At 43.2% G+C, this 23,833-nt stretch overlaps 1 protein-coding gene and 1 pseudogene across 1 annotated transcript in view; both read left to right on the forward strand.

Annotated features, from left to right (window-relative positions):
• The window catches only part of MRPS27 (mitochondrial ribosomal protein S27), a 1,100,726-nt gene that overhangs the window by 151,706 nt on the left and 925,187 nt on the right, over nucleotides 1–23,833 (forward strand). The window lies entirely within an intron of this gene.
• Nucleotides 10,453–13,452, forward strand: LOC126956164 (40S ribosomal protein S3-like; annotated as a pseudogene).

Raw genomic sequence — 23,833 nt, forward strand, 5'->3', positions numbered from 1 at the left:
GATTAATTTCTCTGTGTTTCTGTTTTCATGAGTAGATTCCATCTGAAGCAGAAATTGAGGAAAAATTTAGAGGGTGGCAGAGCTGAAATGGAACCCGGTGGCGCATTAGAGTCTCATTGTGGCTTCATTCTATAAAAATGCTTGGTGGCTCCTGTGCTGTTCCTGTCAGACATACAACATTTTTGAAGACACTGTCTAATTATTTTTCAGATTGCCGGGGATTGGAGTTGATAATCCACCAGTGGTCTGAATTTTTGTGTTTTATCTTAAAAGCCCTTTTGAATTTTTCATTCCCCTCCCTGCTATATGGGGATTCTTTTTAACTTTTTAAATATTAAAATGATTTACTGCCAAGACAAAATAGAAAGGTGAATTTCCTACCTATTTCAGTGAAGCAATGTTTTCTACATTAGAACAATTTGTGGTACTTGTTAGAAATGCAGATTTTCAGCACTATTGGCAATGAGTGAATCAAAAACTCTGGATGTGAGGCACACAAATCTGAACTTGTTTTATAAGCTCCTCAGGTGAGTCTTAGGCAGATTGAAGAGTGAGAACCACTAGGGTAGTGGTGAGGTATTATTGCATTAAATATATCGACTTGGGAAATGTGTCTAATAGCCAGACAATTTCTCTATGCCTGATATCTGAACATTTCTAGCAGCAAAAGTCCCATTAAAGGAAGTAGTTTTGCCCTGCTTTGATAGCTACTTCAGGCTAATAACAGGAAAGGTAGCAATGAAATGGTAGGGCCAGGGACCAAGAAATACCCAAATCCTGCCACCCACCCTACCACCCTCCATGACTTCCCAGTTGGGGGCAGAGGCACAGAAGCACAGGACAAATTTACTGCTATAGGGCTTGAGCTGTAGAGAATCCCCCCATGAACAGAACTCAGGTAAACTTGGCTAGAGCGTATGGTCAAGGCTGGAGGCCTCCCTTAAACTTGAACCTGATCTCAAAGAAGCACAGGAAAAGTGATAACCAGAGAGAGTAAGGGCAGGCAGACCCTCTGAGGACAGAGATACGTGAAGGAGAATGAGAGATGACATAAAAGATGATTGGGTTTCCTTCTACCTGCCAAAAGCCTTAGCCATCTTACCGCAGCAGCCACGTAAAAGAAGGAAGTAGAAAGGAGCTCCACTTAAGCAAGTGCCCTTCTCAATCACAATGCTGCCACCCATGTGTAAACATAGTCCAATTAATCTAGAACCTAAGCAAGGAGATTCATAACTACTCCTTCCAGAGAAAAGCATCAGATAGGAGACTACACCATCCAGGAATTTCTTGGTGAAAAAAAAGATGAATTATTTTAATACTAATGCACACTTTTTATCAGTACAGCATAATTAAATGGTTTCAAATGGCTGATCATGTCAGTGGTCAAGTAAGGCTCTTCCTTTAATTCTCAAACTTCATTTTTACTGTTAGGACGTCACCTATAACAAAAACAGCCAGTTTTCCCTTGCAATTGTTTTTTGAGAATATTTAGCATAGAAATTTGAGAAACATTTGTTAACTAAGCCAACTTTGTGAGCAACCTTTGTTATTAAGGTGAGCTATTGATTCATTTGCTTCATCCAGAATTTTACCCTTTGTACTGGGTGGAACATACCTTCTTTGAAAAATGAAAACAATAGGCCGGGTGCGGTGGCTCACACCTGTAATCCCAGCACTTTGGGAGGCCGAGGTGGGCAGATCACTTGAGGCCAGGAGTTCAAGACCAGCCTGGCCAACATAGTGAAACCCCGTCTCTACTACAAAAAAATAAAATAAAAATTAGCCAGGCGTAGTGGCACCTGCCTGTAGTCCCAGCTACTCGGAAGGCCGAGGTAGGAAAATCGCTTGAACCCAGGAGGTGGAGGTTGCAGTGAGCTGAGATCTCACCACTGCACCCTAACTTGGGCAATAGAGTGAGACTTTGTCTCAGGAAAGAAAGAAGAAAGAAAAAAAGAAAAGAAAGAAAAAAGAAAATAATAATTTACATTATTCACAACTTCTCAGAAAAAATGTAGAAAATAATAATTCAACCCTGAGTTCAGAAAATCTGGCTGGTAAGTTTTCAAAGTTATTAATCATTTTTTTTTTCCTTGGGGTCCATGACAAAGGAAATTATTTTAATTTGTTGAGAGCACATATATTCAGTGTGCTATTTCCTTTTTAACAAAGCTTCCTGCTACTTAATTCCCTTAAGTAAGGAAATCCAGAGGCCAGTTCTTTGTGGTGCTATTCTCAATGGATGTAGTGGCTACTGAAGAAACCTCAGGACCCCATCTTATTCAACTGTCTGCACCAGTTATTTTATCTGATGAAGCTCTGGGCACGTCTTCATAGGCATTATCAATGGGAGCTGTCTCCCTTAGGGCTCCCCTGGCTCTGCTCCCCTGTCTCCAACTGCAGCAAATAAAAAGAATTGACTGAATCAGAGATTAATTGACATGTCTTAAGATGCAGTTCACAGTGACAGATGAAAATTGGTCAACTAGGCCAGGCGTGGTGGCTCACACCTGTAAACCCAGCAGTTTGGGAGGCTGAAGTGGGTGGATCACCTGAGGTTGGGAGTTCAAGAACCAGCCTGGCCAACATGGTGAAACCCCATCTCTACTGAAAATACAAAAATTAGCCAGGCATCATGGCACGCGCCTGTAATCCCAGCTACTCGGGAGGCTGAGGCAGGGGATTCGCTTGAACCCGGGAGGAGGAGGATGCAGCAAGCCAAGATCGCCCTACTGCACTCCAGCTTGGGCGGCAAAGCGAGACTCTGTATCAAAAAAAAAGAAAAAAAGAAAAAAGAAGAAAAAGAAAAGAGAAAAATTGTCAACTAAAATTAAATACTTTTTAAAAAAATTTAAGTTAATGAATTGGTCATTTAGCAAATTAATCTTAAAGCAAATTGACCCAGATTCATTTTGCATAAATAGAGCAAAGACCTGTAAAATGGCTACATCACTTAAGTTTGTGCTTTTATCAAAATGTTCAAAATTAATTTTGGGGGACGTTGACGATATTTACTCAAATTTAAATTTTAATCTCTCACTAATTATTTAAATATGGCTTTTTAGCACATTTAGGTTTTTTTTTTTTTAATAAGAGCACCCTTTTTGGTTGAGACTGCCTCTTTTGACCTAAGTTTTTCTTCAGTCATGTCTAGAGAGCAGTGCCACCTCCTTCCAAAGCATTTGTGACCACTGGCCTTGCAGGAAATTGCAGGCAATGTTTTATTTGCTAGACGGACTGTGGTTTATAATTAGGAAGGACTGTGCTTCTTACTAACACTTTGTATATCTATTTCCAGATATGTTTTTCTTGTGCAGGTTCACACATCTCATAGAAATGAAATTTCATTAAACTTGATTTTTCTGGCCCAGTGCAGTGGCTCACATCTGTAATCCCAGCACTTTGGGAGGCCAAGGCAGGCAGATCACTTAAGGTGATGAGTTCGAGACCAGCCTGGCCAACATAGTGAAACCCCGTCTCCGCTAAAAATGCAGAAAAATTAGCCAGGTGTGGTGCTGGGTACCTGTAATCCCAGATACTCAGGAGTCTGAGGCAGGAGAAGTGCTTGAACCCAGGAGGTAGAGGCTACAATGAGCCAAGATCATGCCACTGCACTCCAGCCTGGGCAACCCAGCGAGACTCTGTCTAAAAAAAAAAAAAAAAAAAAAAAAAAAAAGTTCTTTTTCTTCAACTCACCTTTTTACCTAATAGCTCATGTCATCTTTCTCAAATCCATAAAATTTTAGTTTTTAATACTTTGACAAGAATGAGTGATGCAATTATAGCTAGAAGTTTCTCAAACAAACAATACAAAGATATCAAATAGATATCAAAGTTTAAGCTCATTTTCTTCTCCACAATAAAATCCATAATTTGAATAAGAATCCAGGGTAAACCATTTTTAAAACTTTATGAATGCATTGTTTTGGCAAGCCTCCAGGAAAACAGCCTTAAATCTGAGTGGGGAGAGTATAACTTGACACAACCTCTTTTTGGGGGGCTTGGCAATATTTACTAAAATTCAAAATGCATATACAATAGAATTAAGCTACAAATATCTTCTAGGAATATAACCTATATACTTACAATAGACACATTACAAAAGGATACTTTAGCAGAATAGACAATGAATCACTATCTGTACTAGCAAACTACAGGGATGGGGAACCCTACATGTCCATCAATAATGGACTGGCTAAATAACTTATGGTGGTAAAATATAAGGTTCTCTCCCACTGTTAAAGAGCAAGTCAGCTCTGCATGCACAGGTATGGAATAATCTCTAAGATGTGTTATTGGTTGAAAAAGAAAGCAGAGTGAGTACTATCGTGTGTTTATTATGCTATTATTTGCAAGGGGGAAAGACGTACACATTATTGAATGTGCATAACATGTCATTGAAAGAATACAAAATAAATTTGACAAAAGAACTGAGAGGGTGTTCCAGTTATCTATTGCTATGTAACAATCTACTCACAATTTTGTGGCTTAAAACAGTTCTGTGGCTTGGCTGAGTTTTGTTGGGCAGTCAGCTAGGGCTGCCAGTACCTGTAAGCTCACCTGAGCGGGACATCAAGATGGTTCACTCATGTGACTGACAGCTGATGCTGGGAGCTTCGCTGGCTCATCAACCAGAGCACTCACCTGTGTCTTTCCATGTGGTTTCTCCCAGCCAAGGGACTGGGTTTCAAGAGGAAGTGTCTTAGGAGCAACTGCTCCTGAGGTCCCAGGTGGAAGCTGTGAGGCGTCTTATGACCTGGCTTTGGAAGTCCCAGAATATCACTCTCATTTCATTCTATTGCTCAAGCAAGTCACTAAAACAACCCAGATACAAAGGGAAGGGAATTCAATTCTTCCTCTCTATGGTTGGAATGTCAAGGTCACATTGCAGAAGAACACTTGGGAGAAGAAATATTATTGCCTTTCTCTTTGGAAAATACAATCTTCTGCAGAGGGAGATTTACTTTTCACTGTTCAGTCTGTGATACTGCTTGAATTTTCATCCATGTGGACTTCCAAATATATTCCATGATTTTAGATCAACCATGTTTATATACCTATTCACTGGTGGCTGGTTAGTAACCTCATCCTTCTTTACTGGCAAGTTTTCAGTGAGTCCCAGGTGGTAGCATTCTGTCACAATCATCAATAATGGCAGGTTCTGAATTTTTCTGAGTTTCTTACGTGTTTTCACTGCTTTTCAGACTTAGACATCAAGTTTCCTGTTTTTAACCACCAATCCACATTCCCAGTTAAAAATTGTAATTTTGAAATGATTATCGTTTAAAAAGATGAATAAAGAATGACAGTATAACCACGAAAACAGAGTTTTCAGAGGTTATCAGAGACCTGCGGTGGGAAGTGAAACTAAGCGTGGCCATATAGTTCTGAACGAATCATTTGATTGAACACACTGTGGTTGGAAGTAAATTGCTTTGTGGAAGCTGTGTGTGTGTGATTAAATACCTTTTTTCAAAAGTTTGGTAAAGTGGCAAATCCACGTTTCAAAGATCTGTCTGCTCAGGCTGTGATCCTGCAGGGTAATCTATGGGCCATATTCACTTGGATCAGACTACAGACAGAATACCACCAGGTTCTCTCATAACAAAAAAGCACCACAATATTTCAACAACTTGTAGCATATAAAAAGCAAAATAAAACAAAACAAAGCCACAAGCTTGGATGACATGGAAAAACAGGAACCTGCATGTTTTGCTTGCAAATACATGTCTCAAAACCCTTCAAGATTTCCAAAATTCAAAAGAATGTCTTCCCAAACATTTAGGTAAAAATGGCACCATGTGGCCTCCCCTACGCTGGTGCACTGCAGGATGTGGGGGTTCAGAAAAGTGGAATTGGGGAGAAAAGAGAGACGCCACAGGAAGAGACCTGGACATTCTTTTCTGCACTATAGGACCCTGTCAGTGGCCACCGTCACCTTGCAATCCTGAGATGATCGACAAAATCAGAAAAGGTCTGGATGACAAAATCAGGCTCCAGAGGAAGGTGGTTCATGGGTCCACGTGAATGTGAGAGGAACACAGGGTCAGGATGCATAGCCTGCTGGAAGCCTTCTGAGAAAGCCAGGTGCTAGACCTGTCCTGGTGTCCAGCACAAGGGAGGAACATCCTCCATGATATTCCTCCAGTCATTAGGGCTAGATCAGTGAAAGTAGGCAGATGTCAGGGCAAGGGGTGACTATGGTCAGAAAGCCACACCCTGCCCAGCTCTATACCTTCAGAGGGCCACAGTTGCACACCTGCAGGGAGTAGGAACGAGGATGGGGTGACCTATGCCACTTGGCCCCACCTCCTCAAAGGCATGTGGCAAGAGGATCCATGCACAGTAAGGATCTGGATGGAGCAGACGTGCAACCTCAACCCTAAGAGTGGATTCTCTACTTAAATGAGCATCAGGTGTCCGTAAGTCATTTAGGAGGGCTATTTGGGGGGAAATCTCAATTATAGGAATTATCTACTCTACTCACCCATTATAGTTACTTGAATTGTGTTGGACCATGGCAGCCTCAAGGTTATATTCAACTTTTACAATAAAATGACAGGGTGGTTGAATCATGACTACACTATTATTAGCTATATGATGGTCATGTTGAAAATCAAAACTGTCCCCTCATTCTTCAGATTTTATTTTATTTCAAGAATAACAAGAGCCTGGGGGTGGTGGTTCACATCTGTGTTCCCAACAATTTGGGAGGCTGAGGCGAGTGGATCGCTTAAGCCCAAGAGTTCAAGACCAGCCTGAGTGACATGGCAAAACCCCGCCTCTACAAAAAAAAATATATATATATATAAATTAGCCAGGCATGGCAGTGCAGCCTGTAGTGTCAGCTACTTGAGAGGTAAGGTGAAGAATCACTTGAGCCTGAGCGATCAAGGCGGCATTGAGCTATGATCATGCCACCACTCTCCAGCCTGGGTGACAGAGTGAGATCCTGTCTGAACAAAACTAAAAATAAAAATTAAAAAAAAGACAAGAATATTTGAGGTGGTGGTCATTGCTAGATGGAGTATGGATTGTGTGTCTTTACACCATATTCTTGCTTGAACTTTCTGATATCCTGCTGAGGAGCAGTGCCTCTGTTTTATAGATGATTAATCTCAGAACAGGAAAGTAGGCTATTTGACTTAGTGGTAGTGCAGGAGGACAATCTGTTTTGCTAAAGTGTTTTTAAACTGCTCGTCCATGAAGGGCATGCACTGGCAGGCAATGATCTGCCTGTGTTCTCGAGTGAGGCTGGTGTCTGCTGAGGTTGGTTGGGTAGGCAGTTTCCTGGGTGCCCTGACAATCTTAAGATTTTTTTCCCCAGCTGCGATGATTTGAATGTTTGCCTCCTCCAAAATTCATGTTGAACTTCGATCCCTAGTGTTGGAAACTGGGCCTGATGGGAAGTGTTTGGGTCATAGGGGGATACCTGATGAATAGAATAATGCCTCCCTTTTGGGCGTGAGTTCTCACTCTATTAGTTCCCTGAAGACCTGGTTGTTAAAAGAGCCTGGTGCCTCCCCACTGTCTCTCTTGCTTCCCCTCTTGCCGTGTGATCTCTGCACACATGAGCTCCCCATCTTCCATCATGAGTGGAAGCAGCCTGAGGCCCTCACCAGAGGCAGATGCCCAGTCATCACAACTGTAAGCCAAATAAACTTCTCTTTATAAATTACTCAGCCTCATGTATTCCTTTATAGCAGCAGAAAATGCACTCAGACACCAACTGAACTGAAAACTACCTTGATGGGGCTGGAATTTAAGTCACAGTCACTGCCATTTCCAGCAGATGATAAGGTGAGCCTCCCAGAGGCCCAGCTCTTGGTGTGAGAAGCTTCTGGATGGAGTAGGTCTGCAATGGGCTTACTTCTGAGCTCAGGAATCTATGTACTTGTATGTTAGTTTCTACTTCAGCAGAATCACACACTTAGAGGCTTAAAACTACATTCATTTATTCCTTCATGGTTCTGTAGGTCAGGCATCCTCTGTATTATCTGGAGGCTCAGGAAATAATCTGTTCTCAAGCTCATTCAGGCTGTTGGTAGAATTTGTCCTACGCAATGTAAGACTGAGGTCACAATTCCCTGCCAGAGATTACTTTCTGCTCCTAGCAGCCCCCTACATTCCTTCTCACATGGGCTGCTCCATCTTCAAAATGGCAATAGTGCTGCAAGGCTGGCCAAGCTCTTCAGTTTCAAGTCTCTCTGATTTCCTCCTTTCTGTTCTACTCTTCTGCCACAACAGCCATAGAAAGTTATCTGGTTTTAAGGACTCATGTGATTAAATTACACCCATCCAGATACTCCCTTTTTGTGGGTCCACTGTGCCATATAACATAACACAATCACAGAAACAATGCCGCATGTTCTCAGGCTTTGAGGGATAAAGATGTGGGATCTTTTTAGGGGGGAAAATTTTTAGAATTCTGCCTGCCACATTCTGGTTCTGTTGCTGAGACCCAAAGAGAGTTAGTAAAGGACAAATGACTCTGCTAAGAGTGACCAGGGGGCATGTTTGTCCAGGCTTCATCAACATTGCTGAGCACGTTCAAGTAACAACACTGCAGTGGGGCTTGCAGTCCTTCACATGTCCAATTTAGTCTACTGCAGCAGTTCTCCAAGTGGGAGCCCAGCGTCAGCAGCAGCAGTACCTGGGAACTTACTAGAAACATATATTTTGGGCCCCACCTCGACCTACAGAATTAGAAACTCTGGAGATGGGGCCAGAGGTCTGTGTTTTAGCCAGTCCCTTGGGTGACTCTGATGCTTGCTCAAGTTTGAAAACTATTTCTCTAAGGTAAGTCCCCAATTTCCTTTTCTGTGGAAGTAAAAGTGGGGGAGCAGTCAGATAGGTAATCTCTAAAATGACTTCCATTTCTAACAACCTATGATTTGTGAGTATTACAAAAACAATTACACTGTAGAGACCAAAGGATGCACGTATATGTCATTGTGTGTGTGTGTGTGCGTGCGTGTGTGCTTCCATACACATCACGGTTAAGAGTACAGGCTCTGGAATCTTTTCTACAATCAAATCCTGGCTTCTCCAATCACTAGCTATGTAAATGGGCCAGTTGCTTAGCCTCACTGAGCCTCAGTTTCCTCATTTATGAATGATGGGACCTACATCATAAGGTTGTCAGGATCAAGTGAGATCATAAGTGAGAACTTACATATAGTAAGTTCAATGACTCTTGGCTGTAATTATTTCATCCTGTTTAGTTTCTGGAAACTTTCTCCTTGAGTGCTTGAGTCCATGGTGGGAGTAAAGCACCTAGGCCCTTGTCAGGAGGCCCTGAAGGCAGCCCCGGGAGGCACTGCCTGGGAACTGAGGATGAGCTGCTCCCAGGCCTGAAGGCAAAAGTGAACCTTCTCTGATTCCTAGCATCAGCTTAAGTCCTGTCACTGCAAAGGAAGACATCTTGGTAAAGCATGTGCATATAATCCCACAGCCGCCTTGATCTCCTCCTCTGAAAAGATCATACCATCCAAGGCAGAAAGCACGCGTCTGAACACCAAGTCAGCTGAGATGTGGAGAGCAGGGCTGGAAACCCTCAGGGGCCTTTGCTGTGTTTTTATTATATTTGTTATTATTGGTTTTTGTGTTTCATTGTTGTTTTTGTTTGTTTTACATGTTCAAAGGAACAGATATAGTTAAAGGCCTGGAACAGAGTCAACATGTGCCTCTATAAAGCTGAGGTCAGGAAGTGTGTCACTCGGGGGACATAAAGCAACCCCTACCCCTGCCCTGGCTCACAGGCCTCACCCGTGGAGCTGCGAGAGGTCTTGCCAGAGCTTACTGAGAGGCCTGAGTGGAGACGAAGACCCTGTGAGCCAGAAGTGTGAGAGAGGAGAACAGCCTCCTCGCGCAGGCCGCTGTCCTCCAAGGGGAGCTGCGCTCTTCTCAGCCTGCTGGCAGTTGCCTGTGGCACTGAGGCACTGAGGGAAGGAAGGCAGAGACCACCCAGTGTGAATTGCTGCTGCCTGAAATGCAAACTGTTCTCCCAGCCATAGGCAGGCAGAGCCAGGAGGGGCTATTCCACAGCTGCTCCCCACCCGCAGCCCATTCCCAGGCTCCACATGGCTCCCTTAGCCTCAATGCCACCAAGAGAGCTGCTCAGCCCGCGAGGCACTAGCCGGTCTGCTAACAACCACAAAACGCTCTGGGCGGGATGCGGCTGGGTCTCCTTCGCCTCCTCTGAGCCATAGAGATTGCCCCCCCCCCGGGGACAAGTCTTCTGATTTGGGTTCAATCTCTGGCTGAGGTCTTCAGCAATTTTTCTGTGCCTGATGATATATGAGTGAGAGCCCAGGAACTCTTCCTGCCTCCTCTTGGAGAATGTCTGCCAGCTCCACATAGGAGGTAAGCTATTCCAAGAATCATTCATGGGAATTCGGCTTCATAGTTTTGGCTTCATAGACGGCGTCATAGTTTCAAAAGTAAGGGCCAAAGATGAATTCACAACAGCTCTTGCCATCCAGTACTTCATTTATTCCTCTTTAATGTCCTCTATATATTAATCCATTTGGGTCCCTTCATGCAGACCAAAGTTGTCCAGCATTAGAGTAATACTTTCTTGCCCCCTTGCTCCCCTCTAAAAAGCCCACCAATAATTTGATTCAAAGTAGAAGAACTTTGGATAACAGAGCGTACTGCAATACTAAACAAGGTTCATAAAGTGCCATTCTGGAAGGAGCCAGAAAGACCAACAGCCAGCACCACGGAGGTATTTTTAAATGGTGCTGAGTAAGAAATGTTAGGAAGCAAATGAGGACTATAACATAATGTAATATATGTAAATTTTAAATAAATACATGAAATAATACTCATATCTTATAAAACTACATACCTATTCAAGGACAAATATCTTTCACATTGATGTAGTGGCCTATTGGGAAGAAAGGGATTAGTGCTGGGAATGGAGAAGGAGGGAGGGAGAGAGAGAGGAAGGAAGGAAGGAGGGAGGGAAGGGAGGGAGGGAGGAAAGGAAGGAAGGAAGGAAGGAAGGAAGGAAGGAAGGAAGGAAGGAAGGAAGGAAGGAAGGAAGGAGAGAGGAAGGAAGGAAGGAGGGAGGGAGGGGAGGGAGGGAGGGAAGGAAGGAAGGAAGGAAGGAAGGAAGGAAGGAAGGAAGGAAGGAAGGAAGGAGGGAAGGAGGGAGAAGGGAGGAAGGGAGAGGAGGGGAACAGGAAAGAAGGAGGAGAGGAAAGGGAAGAATTTAATAATGATGATAGCGGATTATGTCTTGAAGAATATGGAGTAACTCTAACATAAGTTAAAAAGGAAGCAAGCCCTAAATTAAACCTTTCATTTTACAGATGGAGAAACTGAGGCTCAGAAGGATGAACTGTTTGATGCTGGGATTTTATTGCTATTCAGTGGCAGAAACCAGGCATTTTGACTTCCAATTCAATGCTTTCTACTGCATCAAACTGCTACATGTATACTTATAATACCTCACTTCCTTCCCTTCTAATGAGTAATTCATCTAAGTACAGTTTTAACTAGAGAGGTTGATCATTGCTGGCCCAATTCGTGGTCCCTCTCCCAGAGAAGTCACCCACCCCTGCTGAAAGACCAAGGCCTTGCTGGACACCAGGTGACCCAGATCACCTTCTCTTGGCCGATGGGCCTGAGGTGGGCACCTGATTCAAGGGCAGCCCTTCCAGAGACAGGGTGGGGGTCACCAAGCATCCTGGTTTGCCTGGGACCGAGGGGGTTCCCAGGATGCAAAACTGTCAGTGCTGAAACTAGAAAAGTTCTGAGTCACCTGGGACAAGCTGGTCATCCTGGCAGGGAGGGACTTAGGAACTGTGAGGCCAGCTTCAAAAATAGATTCTCAGTGAGAAATGGGGAATCTAGCAGACCGAGACTGTTGGCTGCAATAGAAGTGCCGTGGTGTAGAAACAGGGCAAGGAGCGTTAAGGAGCTTCCATATGGGTCCTACATAAACAAAACTCAAGAGCAGAAACTTCGAGTAAGTGGAGGACACTGGTTGACCAAGAGAGGAGAAAAGGGTCTATCTTTGTTCAGAGACAAGCAGACACCTGCCCTCAAGAGAAGGACTCTGCTGCTAATAGGATAAAACTCTCACACTGGCCCTTCATTTTGGGGGCACACGGTGACAAAATAGGGGTGCAGATCTCCAAGAAGAGGAATTTTGTCGCTGACGGCATCCTCAAAGTGGAACTGAAAGAGTTCTCACTGGAGAGCTGGCTGAGGATGGCTACTCTGGAGTTGAGGTCCAAGTTATGTCAACCAGGATAGGAATTAATACAGGAGCTTAAAATGAATTATTTAAGCAGATAGTGAGGGTAAGAGCGTCCTCAGCAAGCCTTCTCTCTTAACAAAAAGCAGCCCCCAAATCGTTTATTTTCTAACAAAGAGCAGCCTATAAAATCGAGCTGCAAACATAGATAAACAAGCTGGAAGTTTGCACGGTGAATGCCGGCAGCTGTGCCAATAGGAAAAGGCTACCCGGGGGCCAGCCATGTTCAACATGGAGGCTCCATCTACCCTTTTCTTTGTCAACCATGTGTACAATAAAGGAACAGGCAACAATGGCACAGGCCAGGTAGAGAACCCATCTACATAATAAAAAATTAGGGGGGAGTGGCCAGTTTCCTCACAAGCTATGTAAATAGCACACCTGGTCCAACCAATCGAAACCACTTCCTCAAGCTCATCTATAAAACCCCGTACATTTCACCGGGAAACCGAAAGACCTGCTCAGGAGCCCGTCTCTGCAGGAGAGAGAGCTTTTCTCTTTCTTTTGCCTGTTAAACCTCCGCTCTTAACCTCACTTCTTACGTGTCCACATCCTCGATTTCCTTGGCATGAGGCAACAAACCTCGGTTACTACTCCAGACAAATGACGCTGCTTCAAAATCATTATCTTAGCCACCAAAACACAGAATGTTATTGGTGAGAAGGGCTGGCAGATTCGGAAATTGCCCGCTGTAGTTCAGAAAAGGTTTGGCTCCCAGAGGGCAGTGTAGAGCTTTTTGCTGGAAAGGTAGCCACAAGAGGTCTATATGTGTTTGCCCAGGTGGAGTCTCGGTGTTACCTCCTGGGAGGGCTTGCAGCGCAGAGGGCCTGCTATGGTGTGCTGTGGTTCATCACGCAGGGGGTGGGGGGCCACAGGCTTCAAGGCTGTGGTGTCTGAAAACTCTAAATGCAGGAATTTTGTGGATGGCCCGATGATCCTCAGCAGACACTCTGTTTACTTCATTGACACCGCCATGTACCAGGTGCTGGCCGTCAAGGGAAGGTCATGCTGCCCTGGGCCCCGACTGGTAAGACTGACTCTAGGAAGCCCCTGCCTGAGAACATGAGCATCATGGAACCCAAAGATGAAGTACTGCCTACTACCCCCATCTCAGAACAGAAGGGTGGGGAGGGAGCCATAGCGCCTGCCATGCCCCAGCCAATCCCCACAACATGATGGGGTCTCCTTGACAGCTGTGTCTGGCATCTGGGTGTTATCCTGGAAAGGACTTTAATAAAATCTTGTACGAAGTCACAAAGCCTGACTCGACTGTATGTCCAGTGTTCAGACTGAGGGGCCTGTTGGCCTGCAGAGCACTCCTTAACCTCTTGGTGCTAACCATGCTTGTGGAATTTGCAGGACCCAGCACAGGAGGACCCAAGCAGAGCTAACCAGAGGAATGTCCCGTGTGAGAGTGAAGGCTGATGGCTAGCAGGGCAGCACCTCAATTAACTGTCCTGGAGTTCAGGATTGTAGCTTTAGAAGCGGGATGTATTTAGAATGATTTTTCCTATGCCTAAGAAAATACGTATTGCACATACAACGTAAATACAATGGTCATTATGGTGTGTGTCATACTGTGCTAAATGTTCTTTGCATTCACACTCATTTACTCCTCAACATCTGGAAAGCGGAAAGGAAATGTGCTGCGCCACTGAAGCTCAGGCTCAGAAGCAAATATGCCTAAGCAGCATGAAGCTGCCATTAGAATCCACATTCCTAAGTTCTGCTCTCTTGACCATTCTGTTCTGGAAAACTATAAGGAACATTTAAATGGTCAAAACAGTAACAACAAAGCACCTCTCACATTAGTCTTTGGTAGCCCAGAGTGTGGTCTCAGCCTTCCTGCAAGGCTCACACATGCACAGCTTACAACCAACCCCTCTTCTCTGGAGCTGCTCTCATTAACTTTCTGCTCCTTATAACCATGAGTCTGACCAGCGTGATTGATTATATTTTAGGAAAACTGGCTTTCAGTAGCTCCTTCCTCAAAAACCACTGTGGCCAATTTCAGGTTCTCAAAGAGACTCTTTCCAGATGCTCCTGTTTGCTGTTGCTGCTGCTTCTGCTTTCATTGCCAAGGAAAGGGTTGCAGCAGAAGATGCTCCTCATCTGTAAAATAAGCTGGTTCTCTCCACTCAGCCTGAGCACACTCAGGGCTCCAGACGCTAAAGAGAAAAACCCTTTCCTCCATCCCCACTCAGATGCCCACTTCTGCAGCCACCGCCGTATAGGATCGAACTTCTTGACAAAATTATTTGTGCCCCATGCCTCTATTTCCTCCCTTCCTGTGCAATCCCGAAGGCCCTTCCATCTTCCCACCCCTAGGAAATTACTCTGGCCTTGATCCCCAGGGCCCACCAAGAAGCCAAACCGAGCGAACTTTTTCCTGCCTTTAACCCCTGGAGAAGTTTCTGTAAGTTCCCATACCATCTGCCACATGTTCTCCTTGAATTCAGCCCCCTTACCTGCCAAATCGCAAAAGACCTCACTGCTTCACCCTCTCCTTAGCCTATTAGACTCTTTCCCTCCCCTTCACTGGCTCTACCCTCCTCCCTCCCACCTACAAAGGAAACACTTTCCAGATTTTTTATCCTCCCCACATTAAACTCCAAGACCTTGCCTTCCCAAAACCTCATCTGTCCGAGGCTCTGGGTACTGTCCCGGAGTAACGGTGAATTTGAGGTCTGCAGGGAGACACTTTTGCATAGGTGTGTGTAGCCTTTTGTAAAGTGCCTGTGTGAATCTGGTTTTCACTGTTTAGCAAACAGGATCACCTGAGCCTTGTTTACCCCATGCCTTGTTATGAGACTTTCAGTTTGGCTGGCAGAATTCAGCCAGAGAATGCCCTGTGCAGGCGCAGAGAAGGACTGTAAAGTGCCAGGGGTGGGTGACTGGTTAACCATTTACCTCCCTCCCATGAAGGACAGCAGAGAAGAGGCCCCAGCCGCTGCCCACCCCTGCCCACAGCCTTGGTGTTCCTGATCCAGCACATTGCCATTCTCCTCGCCCCAGCCACCAGCCAAGGAGGCTGGAAGATCAACCAAGCTCCAACCACTGGGTGTCCCATCACAGCGTGGCTTTTACTGCTAACGCTGGTGTTGCTGTTTGTGCCAGGGGTTCTGTTCAAAACCAAGCTCTTAGAAGAATTTGGAGGAAATTATGACTGCAACCGTGTCTTTGTAAGTGTTATCTTCTAAGGAGGAATTTGTAGACTTTAAGCTGTAACAACTCAACATTAACTTTTTCCCCCCAATTTTTATTACTATTGTGGAAAGTTGTGGGAAAATGTTGAAAAGTCAGAAATGTTGAAAATACAATGAAAATCTATATGTCTTCCACCTTCTTCAACAATTTTAATGCTTGCCAGATGAGTTTCCTCTCTGCATTTGTGTACATATTTTTGTTGTTATAGAACCATTTAAAAATAAGTTGCCAATAGTATGTTTCATTCCTAAATACTTCAGCATGGATCTCCTAAGAACAGGATGTTAGATGCCTCTATTTAACACCTAAGAAGATTAACAACCATTCTATAATATTATTTAATAGCCAAGCCATATACAAAATTTCCCAGTCATCCTAAAAATATCTTTTATAGCTTTGGTTTCGCCAAATCAGCATCCAATTGAGGTTCAGATGTTGCATTTGGTTATTATTTCTCTTTAGTCTATTTAAAACAAATTTTTTTACTGAAGTAAAACTAACATTCAATACATGTTAATGCATTCATTTTAAGTGCATACTGGATGAGTTAAAAAAAAGTGCATGTCCTTATCACTACCACCCCAGTCAAAATATTTACAAAGTTCACTCCTTCTCCCTTTGCAGCCTATCTCTCCTTCTCTCACCCCCACAGCCCTGACTCCAGGCAGCCGCTGATCTGATTTTTCTATCTATAGGCAGCTTTGCTAGCTCAAGAACTTCATAAATGTGATAATATGGTTTGTGATCTTCTGTGGTGTCTTTCACCGAGTATGCTCCACCTGGGATTCACCCATGTTGTTGCATATGTGAGTGGGTGGCTCCTTTCATTGCTGAGTAGTATGCTAGTGCATGAGTCCACCACCATTTGCCTATCCATTTAGCCGCTGATGAAGACTTGGATTGTTTCCGGTGTTAGGCCATTCTGATTAAAGTCTTTATGAAAATGTTTGTACAACTCTTTTTTGTAGACATATGTTTTCATTTCTCTTGGGTAAAAATCTGGAGTAGAACTTATGGATCATATAAGTGTATATTTAACTTTATAAGAACCTGCCAAACTGTTTCCAAAATGTTGACAACATTTTACACTCCTAACAGCAACATATGAGAGTTCTAGTTTCTCTGCATCCTCACCAGTGCTTGGTATTATCAGTCCTTCACTTTTTGTCATTTTTGTGGGTGTATAGTAGTATCTCTGTGTGGTCTTAATTTGCATATCCCTGATAACCAGAGTTGTTTTGTGTGGTTCTTGGCTATATATATATATATATTTTTTTTAAAAAATATATATATATAAATATATATATACACCTTTTGTGGTGTGTCTGTTCAAATATTTTGTCTTTTTTAAAAGTAGGTTATCTTTTTTTTTTTTTTTTGAGAGGGAGTTTCATTCTTGTTGTCCAGGCTGGAGTGCAGTGGCACAATCTCAGCTCACTGCAACCTCCACCTCCCAGGTTCAAGTGATTCTCCTGCCTCAGCCTCCTGAGCAGCTGGGAAAAAAGGCATGCACCACCACGCCTGACTAATTTTTTTGTGTAATTTTTAGAGAGATGGGGTTTCACCGTGTTGGCCAGGCTGGTCTTGAACTCTCGACCTCAGGTGATCCACCCACCTCAGCCTACCAAAGTCTGGGATTACAGGCATGAGCCAACGCACTGGGCCGCAAGTTATCTTTTTATTATTGAGATTTAAATATGAATCCTTTGCCAGGTTTATGTATACAAATATCTTCTGCCAGTCAGTGACTTGACTTTTCAAGTACCCAGGTGACTTTTCTTTTTATTAATATTGTCTTTTAAAAGCAGAAGTTTTGTATCTCGATGAAGCTCAATTTGTCAGTATTTTCTTCATGGTTGGTGCTTTCTATATCCTGCCTAAGAAGTCTTTGCCTACCTCAAGGTTACCAAGACATCCTTCTATGTTTTAGTCTAGAAGTTGTGTAGTTTTAGCTTTTGCATTTGGGCCTATAATCCATTTAGAGTTAATTTTTGTATATGGCATGAGATAGGAACTAATGTTTGTTGTTTGTTTTTGTTTTGCTTTGTTTCTCACACATATACCCAGTTGTTTCAGTGCCATTTGTTGAAAAGACTCTATTTTCCCAATTGAACTACCTTGGCCTATTTATTTTTAAAAAAATCAATTGACCATATATATGGGTCTATTTCTGGACTCTATTCTAGTTCATTGATCTGTATGCCTATCCTCTGCCAATATTACAGTGTCTTGATTACTATTGTTTATAGTAGTCTTAAAACCAGTTGTGTAAATATTCCGAATTATTGTTTTCCAAAATTATTTTGGCTCTTCTGGTTCATTCATCCATTTGATACTGATTTAATTTCTTTGAGAAATGTTTTAGAGTTTTCAGTACACAGGGTGTGTGTGTGTTATTCTAGACATTAATCATAATATTCTGAAACATTATTCTCTGGTATTGTAAATAGGATTTTTATTTCATTTTCCAATTGTTTATACTGATATATAGACATATAATTTATTTACGTATATTGATTTTGTGTTCTGTGTCCTTTCTAAATTCACTTTTTTTGTTTTAGCAGCTTTTGTACAGACTCCTTGAGATTTTCTATGGTCACGATCATGTTTTACTTCTTCCTTTCCAACATAGGTGCTTTTGTTTCTTTTTTCTTGACTTTTTGTATGGCTAGGATCACAGCAAAATGTTTAACAGAAGTGATGAAAGAAAACTTCCTTTCCCTGCCCTCATCTTAGAGAAAACATTCAGTCTTTCACCAAAAAATATGACACTAGCTAAAGGTTAGCAGACACAGAAGCATTTGACAAAATTCAAAATTCATTTGGAATAAAATGCTAAAGGCATCTATATTGTCTCCCTTTTTTTTTTTTTTTTTTTGAGAGAGCCCTGCTCTGTTGCCCAGGCTGGAGTGCAGCGGCGCTATCTCAGCTCACTGCAGCCTCAATCTCCCAACTCAAGCGATTTTCCCACCTCAGCCTCCCAAGTAGCTGGAACTACAGGTGAGCACCACCACAGCCAGTTAGTTTTTTGATTTTTTTGAAGAGATGGGGGTTCTCACTATGTTGCCCGGGCTGGTCTCGAACTGCTGAGCTCAAGCAACCCTCCTGCCTCAGCCTCCCAAAGTGCTGGGATTCCAGGCGTGAGGCCCTGTGTCCAGCCTAGATTGCCTTCCTTTAAAGACTGTTGCATTTTGTTTTTGTAGGCAGTTGATTCATTTATGGATTGGCCTATTCTTTTGAGGAAGATCTAGAGTAGCCTTTATTTTTGGTTAGTTTGGTCCTAATCCTGAGGTGTGGTCTTTCTGGTACTCTACTCAAAGCCCAATGAGGTCTTTTCACTCTGGTTGTTCAAACTTAAACATCTCCCAACTCTGTATAAGCTCCAGAAGTTGTTTAGTTCACAGTTCCCTGGTAGCCATTCTTCCCCCAGTGGTGGTTTGATCCACCTTGTGGTGCCTCACTCTGCACATGTGCCACTTGGTATTTAGCCAAAGACTTGAGGGGAACCCTATGACCTGGAACTTTTTATTTTTATTTTTATTTTTTGTTTTTTTGAGGCAGAGTCTTGCTCTGCTGCCCTGGTGCAATCTTGGCTCACTGCAACTTCCACCTCCTGGGTTCCAGTGATTCTAGTGCCTCAGCCACCCAAGTAGCTGGGACTACAGGCACCCACCACCATGCCCAGCTAACTGTTGCATTTTTATTAGAGATGGGGTTTCACCATGTTGGCCAGGCTGGTCACGAACTCCTGGGCTCAAACCATGCTCCCACCTCAGCCTCCCGAAGTGCTGGGATTACAGGCGTGAGCCACCGCACTTGGCCAACCTGGAATTCTAACTCTGCGCAATTTCTTCTTCTAAAGGGTTCTTTTTGCCTTCGTCTCCCCGAACTTCAGCATCTGTGTCTTCAGCTCAGTGAGACTTCTGCATTTTGTTTAGCTTCTCCATCTCTGTGTTGGAATTCAGCAAATGGCTCTGTCAGAATGTCTGAGTGGTTGGGAGGCTCACCTTGTTTGTTTCCTTTCTGTCTTGATTACAGCCCTGTGCTACCAATTATGTCTGAAACCAGTTATTTGATATATTTACCCAGCTTTCTAGTTATGTATGGCAGGATGGCCAGCCAGTACTAGTTACTATGCTATGGGTGGAAGCAGAAGAGTCATTAATCTCTTCTCATTTAGAGCAGGGGTCAGGTAACTTTTTCTTTAAGAGCCAGATAGTAAACACGTTAGGTTTTCAGGCAACACTGTTTCTGTTGCAAAAGCTCAGCCATGTCATTAGAGCACAAAAGCAGCCATAGGCAATACCTAAGTTAGTGAGCATCATTATGTTCAAATGAAACTTTATAAAAACAGGCAACAGACCCGCAGCCCATAGTTCACCAGCCCTTGATCTAGAACAGTACTACAGCCCTTTTCCCCCTGTGACATTGACTTTGTCAAGACTCCAGGTCACTCATCTTACTGAATGCCCGAAATCCTACTTATCAAGATATCACATAACATATTCCTTTATCCCTTGTATTTTCTATAAAAGGTCATTGGGTCAAAGCCTTCATGAGAATCAGGTTAAACATTTTTTCACAGGAATAATGTCTTAGGTGATGTTGAAAATATTGCTTTTGAAAAAGTATCATCAAAGTCAGTGCAACTGAGTTATGATCATTCACGAATTCATTCATTCTCCCATGCATCATCCATCCGCCAAAAACTCATGATGCAGTTACCTCTGCCAGGCGTGGTGCTATGAGTGCTCAACAGGATACAGTGATGTGGTCCAACTTGCCCTCAGTGGGGCTGGGGTGGGATTGGTGGGTGACACCGAAGCACAGTGCTAGAAAAGTCAGCATCTCACTCTTTTTCTGGGCAAGGACCAAAGGGCTTACTTTATCTGGAGCACTTGTAACAATGCAAATTCACTAGCCCCTTGGACCCACTGGAATAGAATCTCTTGATGAAACACAGAAATCTGTGTTTTAACTGGTTCCACTGATATAACAGGCCAAAGGACACTGAAGGCCATTGTGATGAAAGTCAGTTCCTATGGGGGAAAGCCACCTACCTGGGAGGAGGCTGCATCTTCTTCTGATCTACCATTAGGTGTACCAGAGGTGAACATGCCTCACAGGTCAGCAGTCACCCAGCCTGCTTCCATTATAAGAGAAAAAGCATCCCGGCCTTGGGAACTGTAGTGATTCTTAACTATGTTCACAAATTCTTTGTGACTACTCCCTTTAAAAGGTGAAGGCTAATTCCTCTCCCCTTTGGTGTGGGCCAGACTTAGTGATTCACTTCTAACAAATAGAGACTAGCAGAAGTGATGGTGTGTGACTGCAAGACCGGATCCTGAAAAACCCTGCAGCATCCCCCTTGCTCTCCCTTCAATCTCTTGCTCTGAGGGGCCCCGGGCATCACGCTGCGAAGACATTCCAGCAGCCCTGTGGGAGTCCACATGGAAAGAGCTGAGTCCACAGCCAGCATGAACCGGCCAGCCATGTGAGTGACTGTCCTAGTCTGTTCAGGCTGTCCTAACAAAAATATTAGAGACCAGGTGGTTTACAAACAACAGATATTTCTTTCTCATAGTTCTGGAGACTGGGAAGTCCCAGATCAAGGCACCGGCAGATTCACGGTCTGATGAGGGCCAACTTCCCAGTTCATAGATGGCTGTCTTCTTGCCATGTCCTCCTGTGGTGAAAGGGGCAAGGGAGCTCTCTGGGGCCTCTTTTATAAGGACACCAATCTCATTCATGAAGGTTCCACCCTTGTGACCTAATCACCTCCAAGACCCCACCTCCAAATATCATCACATTGTGAATGAGGTTTCATCATATGAATTTAGGGAGGACACGGACATTCAGTCTGTAACAGTGACTATCTTGGAAGTGGGCTCTCCAGCCCCAGTCATGCCTTCAGGGGACTGCAGCCCTGGCTGACATTTTGACCACAACCCCACAGATAGCTACCCAGCTATACCACTAGAACTGCTGACCCACAGAAACATGCAAGGTAATATATGCGCTTTGCTCTTTGAAGCCCTTCATTTTTGGCCAGTTGGTTATGCAGCAATAGACAATAAATACAGGGACTTTGCACATATTTAGGGCTACTTCTGGGATCACATTGGGGAGTCCCATCTGTCACTCCATTTGGGACAGCCAGCTTCAGAACCACATGATACAGAGTTCTGCATGCTTTCCTGTTTGGCACATGTATCTTCTCAACTGGCTGCTCAGCTCACAGTGAAATTCCCAGGCAAATACCTACACCAGGCCTCCAGAGCCAGGAGTTGGGGCACGCACCCCCTGGGTGAACTGTGTTTGGAGATGACGCCATTACCTCCCCATCCCCAGCTGCTCTTTTGAGACTTCTGTCTGCATGTAAGGCAGCTGGGCAGTCCTGCTTCTGGCTGGGAACGGCTTTTCTGGGTGTAGAGCCAGCAGCACATATGGCTATCAAAGCTGCAACCTTTGTTTCGTTAACGTCACAATCTAACAAAACCAGCTGACTGGCCAAGATGTTGAAAAATAATAAAATGATGGTTTAGTGCCAAAACACTCCAGCTGATGCAATAGGGCCTATGAAGAAAAGTTAGAATTTAAGAGATCACCAATACTTTTTGTTTAGAGTGAGTTTGGGGGCGAGGGAGCAAAGCACACTATTGAGAAATTTACTTGTTGGTTTGGTTTTGTGTTTTCTATCTCTCTGATAGGTAGGTGAAAAGTGACTTTTCTTGCATCAAAACTATTTAGGTTTTTTTAAAAAAATTAGACTACAGTCTAGTAAATAACAGGCAAAGAATATAAATAGTTCACAAAAAAGAATATTCAAACCACTTTTAACATTTAAAAAGATGCTCAATCTCACTCATACAGAAATGTAAATTATAGCTGTCCTCAAATCCAATCTCTCACCTATCAGTTCAGCAAAAATGCAGAAGTCAAATTTAGATAACACTTCTCCATAGACAAAGCTGTAAAGAAATAGGCATATTTATTTGTTGCTAATAAGCGTAAAATGGCACAGCCCTTATGCAGGAGAATTTGGCAATATCTACCAGCATTACACGTGCATTTACATTTTAAGGTAGCAATGACACTTTCAGGAGTTTGCACTGCAGATACACCTTCACAAATCAAAAGGAACATAAGCACAGGATGCTTCATTCCGACATTATTTGTAACATTGAAAGATTAGAAACAATCTAGATGTCCATCATTAGAAGACTGGTTGAAGAAACTGTGGTACAGTCACACAATGGGGCACTATCCAGCCATTCCAAAAAAGTGAGAAGGCTCACTATATGTGGAGTGATTGCCAGAAGATACAACTAAATGAAAAAAGCAAGGTGCAGGGCCACATATATTAGTGTGTGTGCACGTGTGTGTGTGTGGTGTATATTGCAAAAAGAAAGACTGGAAGGTGGAAGAGGGTAGATGAGACAGGGATGGGATCGAGACTTCTCTACATACACTTTTTAATATGGTATATGTTGTATGTATTCAAAAATTAAATTAAATTAAAAAAACAAAATTAGCCTTAATATTGAATATAAACATGAATAAATGACCCTAATGATATATCAAATTGGTAATATGAAAACAAAGAAAAAAAAATAAATGAGTTTAATATGCTATTCTAACTTTACATACATAGATATGTTTGAAGGATAAAAATCTTCAAAAAATCTTGTTACTTAACTCAGTAGTTTTATTAACAATATTGAATTGTAATTTTGAAACTTTTTTATATTATACAATAAATCAAGATAAATGTGTAATAAATAGGTAAATGTGATAGTTCATTTCATGCATCAGCTTGACTGTGTTAACAGAAACCAAGATTTTCAGAGTAAGAAAAAGGAAATAAAAATATAAAATCAAAGTGATAGGGTGTGGATCTGTGTCCCCACCCAATCTCATGTCGAATTACAACCCCCAGGGTTGGAGGTGGGGCCTGGTGGGAGGTGATTCGATCATGGGGGCAGATCCTTCATGAAAGGTTTAGCACCATCCCCTTGGTGCTGCCTGGTGATAGAGTTCTCATGAGATCTGGTTGTTTAAAGGTGTGTAGCACCTCCCCTCTTCCCCCGGCCCACTTCTCGGTCCTGCTCCTGCCATGTAAGACACCTGCTCCCACTTTGCCTTCTGCCACGAGTAAAACTTCCCTGAGACCTCCCCAGAAGCAGATGCTGCCATGTGTCCTGTACAGCCTGTGGAACCATAAGCCAGTTAAACCCCTTTTCCTTATAAATTAACCAGTCTCGGGTATTTCTTTTAAAGCAATGTGAGAACAGACTAATACACAGAGTTAAGAAAAAAAGTGTTAAGTTAAATTTGAATTGGAAATGTTAATGTCAATTT

Source organism: Macaca thibetana, chromosome 6 (genome assembly GCF_024542745.1).
Source record: "Macaca thibetana thibetana isolate TM-01 chromosome 6, ASM2454274v1, whole genome shotgun sequence".
NCBI lineage: Eukaryota > Metazoa > Chordata > Mammalia > Primates > Cercopithecidae > Macaca > Macaca thibetana.